The 7,199-nt window shown below is 31.8% G+C and overlaps 1 pseudogene; it reads right to left on the bottom strand.

The window, feature by feature from the left end:
* Positions 1-780: 780 nt before the first annotated feature.
* On the bottom strand, positions 781-1,685 carry LOC117794657 (olfactory receptor 2B11-like; annotated as a pseudogene).
* Positions 1,686-7,199: the final 5,514 nt, after the last annotated feature.

Raw genomic sequence — 7,199 nt, forward strand, 5'->3', positions numbered from 1 at the left:
AAGAGCTCAAGAATCAATGAGGTACATCGTTATATATCAACTGTGGTTTATACTTTCCTTGAAGATTTTTTGAAATATTAGATAAGGTTTCAAATACAAAATATGGTCAAATATTCACTAACTCACAGCAACCTTTTCCTATTTTTGTGTTGTCTTTCTCATATGTCTCCTTTATTAGTTGTTTCCCTAAGATAATGATATATTCTTGTACAAAGGTAGTATGTATTCCAATTTTTGCCATCTGACCTTGAAAAACAACAGCAATTTTTTCATTTGTTGAGTGTATGTCACATCAACATGAACTGAGTTTGAAAAATTTTTGATTGTTGGGCATACGGTGTTTCACACAGAATACAGAGTGCAGCCAGGCTGTGAACACAGACCTTGGCCAATCTTACAGAGTGAGGAAAATGTTTCTCAGTTGAATGGATGGAAAGCCCACTGATGAATGGTTACCATGGAATTGCTATGATGACTAGTGTGAACTAATCACTTTATATTCCTAAATTTAAAACTACTAAATGAAATTACTATTTCACCATGTATGTTCCATAATAGAACCATTATAATATGTTTCCACAGAGTGCCACAGATGCATATTACACAGGTGCATATTAGTTAACTTTATTTATTTTGGACATGATTGTGAAGAATGTGACAAATATTCTTTGGAAGAAGAATATGTAACATGAGCTGGAATTATAAGATAAAATGAGCTATTAAAGAGAACCAAGTAAATCAACTCTAATTTTGAAAATGTTTCATTTGATTTACCAAGTATTACCTGGAACTAAAAATGCTTCTCAACAGCTTGCCTAATGCCAGCTTCACATCCTTATTTCTCAGGGTACAGATGAAGGAGTTGAGTGTAGGAGTCAACAATCCATAGAACAGAGCCATGAACTTGGGTTGTTCCCTTGAGATGGAAGAGGTGGGCTGAAGGTACATGATAATGGCTGGATCATAACATAAAAGAACTACAATAAGATGTCCCAAATGCCTTTTTACTTCCTTCAGAAGATTTGATCTTAAATATAGTATGCTCAATATTAGCATAGGAGGCAAGAATTAGGCACAGAGGAACAGTTATTACAAAAATGCATGTCACAGAGAGTGCAAGCTCATTATTTTCCTTTTCCCCAGAGGCAGTCTTTATCAGAACTGGAATCTCACAAAACAAGTGATCCAGTTTATTGATGCCACACAGTGGCAACTGTAATATAAGAGTGACCTCAAAAAATCCATAAGTAATTCCACTCATTCACAAAATTAACCCTAATAGGACACAGATATGCTAATTCATGATGAGGATGCAATGCAGAGGTCTGCAGAAGGACACATCATGGTCAAAATACATAAGAGCCAGAAGAAGAAATTCTGTGTCTCCCACTGTGCTGAAAAAATAAACCTGAACTGCACACTCCACATAGCTGATGGTCTTCTTAGAACTTCCCAGTTAAACAGCAGCTGAGGCACAATGCTTGTGGTTAAACAGATGTCCAGGAAGCAGAGGTTGGTGAGGAAGAAATACATGGGGCTATGAAGATGAGAGTCTAACTTGGATACCAGAATGATGGCAGTTTCTCACCAATGGGGTATGCTAAGAGAAGAATAACAAATAATGGAAACTCTAGCTACGGATGGTCAGCAAAACCTTTAGGGTGGCTTTCATTAATTAGTGCCATTCTCTACAAAATGTTTCACCTATAGTAAGGAATTTATTTTAAAAAGTGTAGAATTATAAAGAATGATAAAGCACAATTAGGCATTGACTATACACAAATCTGAGATGGCATGAAAAATCTTGTTAGGCAAATAGTATAAGTGTAATAAGTATAAGTGTAAATTAAAAGCAGCTACATTTAGCAAACATACTTATCATTCTGTAACTGAATTTCTTCTCATATTTAATAAAGGTAACAATAGTTATTTCCTTTAATTCTGATGAGGATTCAATGGCAAGTTCAAAGCAATAGTTTTCAATCTTCTACTGGCATAAATATCATCAGAATAGTTTGTCTACATTAAGTTTGTAGGTTCTTCTTTTTATTTATTTTTATTGTTTACTTATATATCACAACTCAATGAATTACAATTCTTACTACACATATAGAGCACATTTTTTCATATTTCTGGTTGTATAAAAGTTTGTAGGTTCTTATAAACTGATGAAAGAGCTCTGTCATGGGGTGCTTGTATAAGATGGTTCCTTTTCAGATACACTGCTGCAAAGCATTACAGAAATGTTAAGAAAAGGAAAGGTACTGAGGTTTCAGTAGTTGAGGAAGAACAGGGAAAAAATCTGGAGCAATGGAAATTGTCAATATAGTATTTTCCCAATCAAACTAGGTAGTATAATAGTTGCTACAAAGTAACGTGACTACATTGGATAATACAAAGTAGTGTGATTTCCTTGGAATAGTTAGAAGACCTTCTGTTGAACATAATTGTTAGCTTTTCAGAATTGAGCAAGAAGTTCAAACACTTTTGGCAGTAGTTTCTGTACCTGCAAACTGAGATAGTAAAATTACAACATAAGCATCCTGTTGTTTAAAAATTTAATTTGTAAAGTTTTCTTCCATAACTCTTTGTGTCAAACATAGGCATTCAATCTCTTATATTAAATTTTATTTAATATATCCTTTGTGTGTTTTTTATTATAAACTGAGCTTAGCATCCTGTTGTAATATATCAGCATACAATTGATATATTGAATAATTATCAGTGGTCAACTGAATGTATATACAGCTAAAATATATTTTTGAACTAAACACAACTGCTGTCAGGAGAAAAATCAATATCCCACTTTAAGCTCAGATACATTTTCAGATTCTCCAGTTATTTTACATTTTCAGGATATATATATATATATATATATATATATATATATATATATATATATATATATATATATATACATATACATATATTTGTTTCTCAGCTATATGGCACATAGAAAATAATTGAATTGATAGATGAGTAAAGCAATATTTTGAGAAATGTAAATGAGGTAATGAAGGTTTTGTTTGCATATTAATTTTTATATATTTTAATTTGTATATAATTTAAATTTATGTATAAAAACAGACATACATATACATTTATCTATGTGTATGTATATAGTGTATACCATTAAATCCACTCTATTCTATAAGATGGAGAGCTTTCAGATGGAAATTTAAGACACTGTCCTAGTGACAAAAATCTGAGGTATTTTCCCTTTACCATGCTTTGTACTATGACACAAAACTATTCAGAGCCAAGACATCAACATGACCCTTGGATTAAATGCTATCATATTTCAGAAATATGCAGGAGAAATAATAAAATAATAATAATGCCAGGTGCTCTTTAATGAGACTGATGGACCAAATACTCCAATAAGCTTTTTTAAAGGAAATCTTAGTAATCATATTTCTGGGCATTGTTGAAGCTTTATTCTTACAGTGTACTAATAACTAAAAGATTTTAAAGAAAGCATATGTCCAAAAGGTATGTTTCTTGAATGTTTTTTGTTTATACCCTTTTGGTTTTTTTTTTTTTTTTTTTTTTTTTTTTTCTGGAGCTTGAACCCTGGGCCACTCTACCACTGTGTTTTATTCTCAGCTGTTATTATTATTATTATTATTATTATTATTATTATTATTATTATAATTATTATTTACATGTAATAGGATCTTACTAGATTGCTCAGGATGGCCTTGAATTTGCAATTCTCCTGTCATGGCATCAAAGTAGCTGGGATTATGGCAGGTGCTGCCACCACACCCAGCTTTCTTTTTACTTTATTTGAATTGACATTCAAGATGTTATTGTCTACAGAGAATTTAGAAATACACTTCATCCCAAATATTTATTCAGTTAAAATTGTGTGTTCATATTAAATATTAAGTAAACTTGGTTAAATTTTATTGAGTTATGAAATATATTTTTATGAAAATTACTATCTAACCACATTATTAAGTAATTATACTGTTAGAGTCTTCTTATCTATTTATTGGGCTTAATTTCATAATTTTCTACCCTGAACCACACTTTAATCTTTTAACAAACAATTTTAGATTTTATTCTCCAAAATTTTTATATAACTTAGTACATCTATTTCTAAAAAAAAAAATCCATTAATTATGCTTTGAGTGAGTTTATTAAATTTTTATTATTTAAAATCTTGTTCCTGTTTTTCACCTTAAAGGTGGTTCATAATGAATGAGCATTACCCCATAGTGCCTTCATTTATCTGTTTCCTTGAATATAGCAGAGACAGTGTAAGTCAATTTCATTTACTATGAAGTATATTTGAGCTCTTTAAATTTAATCTTAGATCATATCTTTTCTATGTTATGCTCACATTTTATTATCACTTGGATTCTATCTACATTAGATGATTTTTCCATCCCTATCTCATTACACTTGAATGCTTAAAGAAAGGTTGGCAAATTTCCAGATTATTCATGTTGATATCTTTGCAACTTCCCACACATTTTCAGGCTAGTATATTATTCATAATTCATTTTCATAACACATAGTATCTTATCTATACTTTTAGCACTTTTTGGCATCATTGGAGGAAAAGATCAGAAGAAATAATCAGTCATCTTCATCTCATACCAAAATATCTTATTGAAAGGTGTGGAAAAGTCAATCCTTGAAATTTGATCATATAATAAAAAAAAAAGAGTTCACATTTTATACTCACTTGATTGAATGAAGACTTCATATTTCATTCAAGTATTTCTGTCAGAAAAGATCTTTATAAAACTTAAATGCTTTCAGTATTGTTTAAAGTAAGAGACTAAGATATACATTACAAAGTGATATCTAGTTGTTCCTCAGCCACTGACCTAGGTTTTTTTTTTTTTTTTTTTTAGAATTTAGGAAAGTCTCTCTTGAACTGAAATATACTCTGCCCTTCATATGTATAGTAGGCTTTATTGTCTACACACATTCCTACCGTCTTTGAGAATGAGTAGTCCATAAGAACAAGTATTTTTACTCAACTTATTTTGATAAATTTCCTACAGTAAAAGAGTAATGAAAAATGCACTTGAGTTTTTTGCTCTTTCAGAAAAATCAAGGAATATATCCACACATGTTCATTTAGAATTAGCTTCAGAACTATCAGTGTTTCAGGTGATACAAAAAGCAGAGGTTAGGGAGGTAAAGTGTAAAACTCATAGAATGGTTGCAATCATGTTATTTGTATGCTTTTCTTGAGACTCTTGGGCATTGTTTTCAAATAAGCCATTCATGTACACTTATCCCAGATGAATTTGAAGAGAAAGTTTCTTCGGATAGAATTCTCTATAGAAAAGCTTGTTATGTAAAATTAGCTACCTAATGCAATCGGATTGGGAACAAGTCTCTTTTTAGATGTGTTTTACAATTAACTCATTCAATTTCTCAACACACTTAATTTTAATTTTAAATAAGATGCAATAAATAGGTAAGTTGATAAATAAATAGTATATAATAAGACCAGAGCTTGTTTGAAAGAATGCTTCTGGGAAATTTAAACAAGAGTTCTTTGAACATATTACTTAATTATCAGAATATGTTATTTCTAGTCATAACAATAAAGGCACTCCAAATTGGGTTTAGTTAATACAGAGGAACATTTCCAGGAATAGAAGTCAAGTGATGCTTAAAAATTGTAAAATATTTAATGTTTTTACAATGAAAAGATTAAATGACAATCTGTCTTTTTATTTTTGTCTCTTCATTTCTTTGCCTCTGCATACACAAACACAAAAACATACACACACTATTAGTTAAATATGCAAGTAACATTAAGATGCAAAAATTAGATACATAATATACTGTTTTGTGAAAAATTTAACTATATAAAATTGCAGGTAACCACTACTACTACTATATGTGTATTTTTCCATGTTATGCATTTGTTTGATATTTTTTATTGTCTCCTCTGTTTTAAATCCAATATGTATCCCAATATATATCTTTTATTAGAAAAGAAAATAACAACGTTTAGTTTTACATCTAATTGTTTTATTTCCTGATTCATTAATTACTACAACTTTAATTACAAAAAGAAAGAATTAAAGGAAAAATAAGAGAAAAGGAGCTCCTACTGGGCAATGGCAGAATACAGGACTTTGTAAATTGAAGACAAGGAAATAGACAATAGAAAAAGTTGATTGTGTATACTGTAACACTTCAAGTAGCCTTTTCAGTGTTAAAGAGGAGGAATCATATTTATTATACTGACACAGGTAGACTGGAATCGCTTCTTTCAGGAAAAATCTGGTCTGGTTTATAAATGCTGGAATATGGGCAGACCCAGAAGCTATTCAGCCCAATAATCAGGTACACAAAAAAGTCACAGTTGAGCTGTGAACAGGGAGCACAGACTTAAATACCTCCATGAAAAAGTGGCATAAACTCAGACTTTGAGCTTAGATCTATGAATTCCAGGCTGAAACCAACATATGCATCTGGCAGATGCCAGCTGTGAGATTTAAAGTAAGTCTAGCAATTCAGGACAATCTTGTGTAGAGAATTTCCTGTACAGAGGCCATTTGGCTGGGGGCAATACAGATCAGAGAGGCCAGAGGAAGCCAGAACCCCCTTCCACTCCTTCATTGAACCAATAGCCAACCAGTGGCATAGAACCAGTGGCAGGGGAAACCGAAAGTGGAAGAGTGACATCAAAATCCCCCTTGAGAAGCAAAACAAAACAACCACTCCCATATCAGTATCCTAAAAAACAGAACCTGAGAAGGACTCTCTTTTCCCATGGAGGTGCCCTGTGGAGAGCAGTGGGATACAGTCCTAGAAGCACATTGGCTAATTAACATCCCCAAATCTGCCTCATGAAAAACCCCTGGGGGAAATAACACACAAAATCTCTGTATCATTGCAGCAACTAATCATGAAGATCCCCAAGACAATACTCAGGGAATTAAGCTGCCAGCCTCTTCCATAGATCCTCAAACCATCCTCATCATGCCTAGCTGAATTTATTTTTTAATGGTACAAAGTTTCAGTTTGCACAGATCAAAAGATTTCTGGAGAGTATAGTGGTAATGCTTGTATAATGAGAATCTACTTAGTGCTGCTGAGGTGTGCATCCTACAAAATGGAAAATACTAAATGTTTTGTTTTGTATACTTTACCACAATTGACACATGAAATAATTTTAAATTCAAAAAAGTTAAAGAAATAACAACAACAACAACAAC

The sequence above is a fragment of the Marmota flaviventris genome, chromosome 7 (assembly GCF_047511675.1).
Source record: "Marmota flaviventris isolate mMarFla1 chromosome 7, mMarFla1.hap1, whole genome shotgun sequence".
Lineage (NCBI taxonomy): Eukaryota > Metazoa > Chordata > Mammalia > Rodentia > Sciuridae > Marmota > Marmota flaviventris.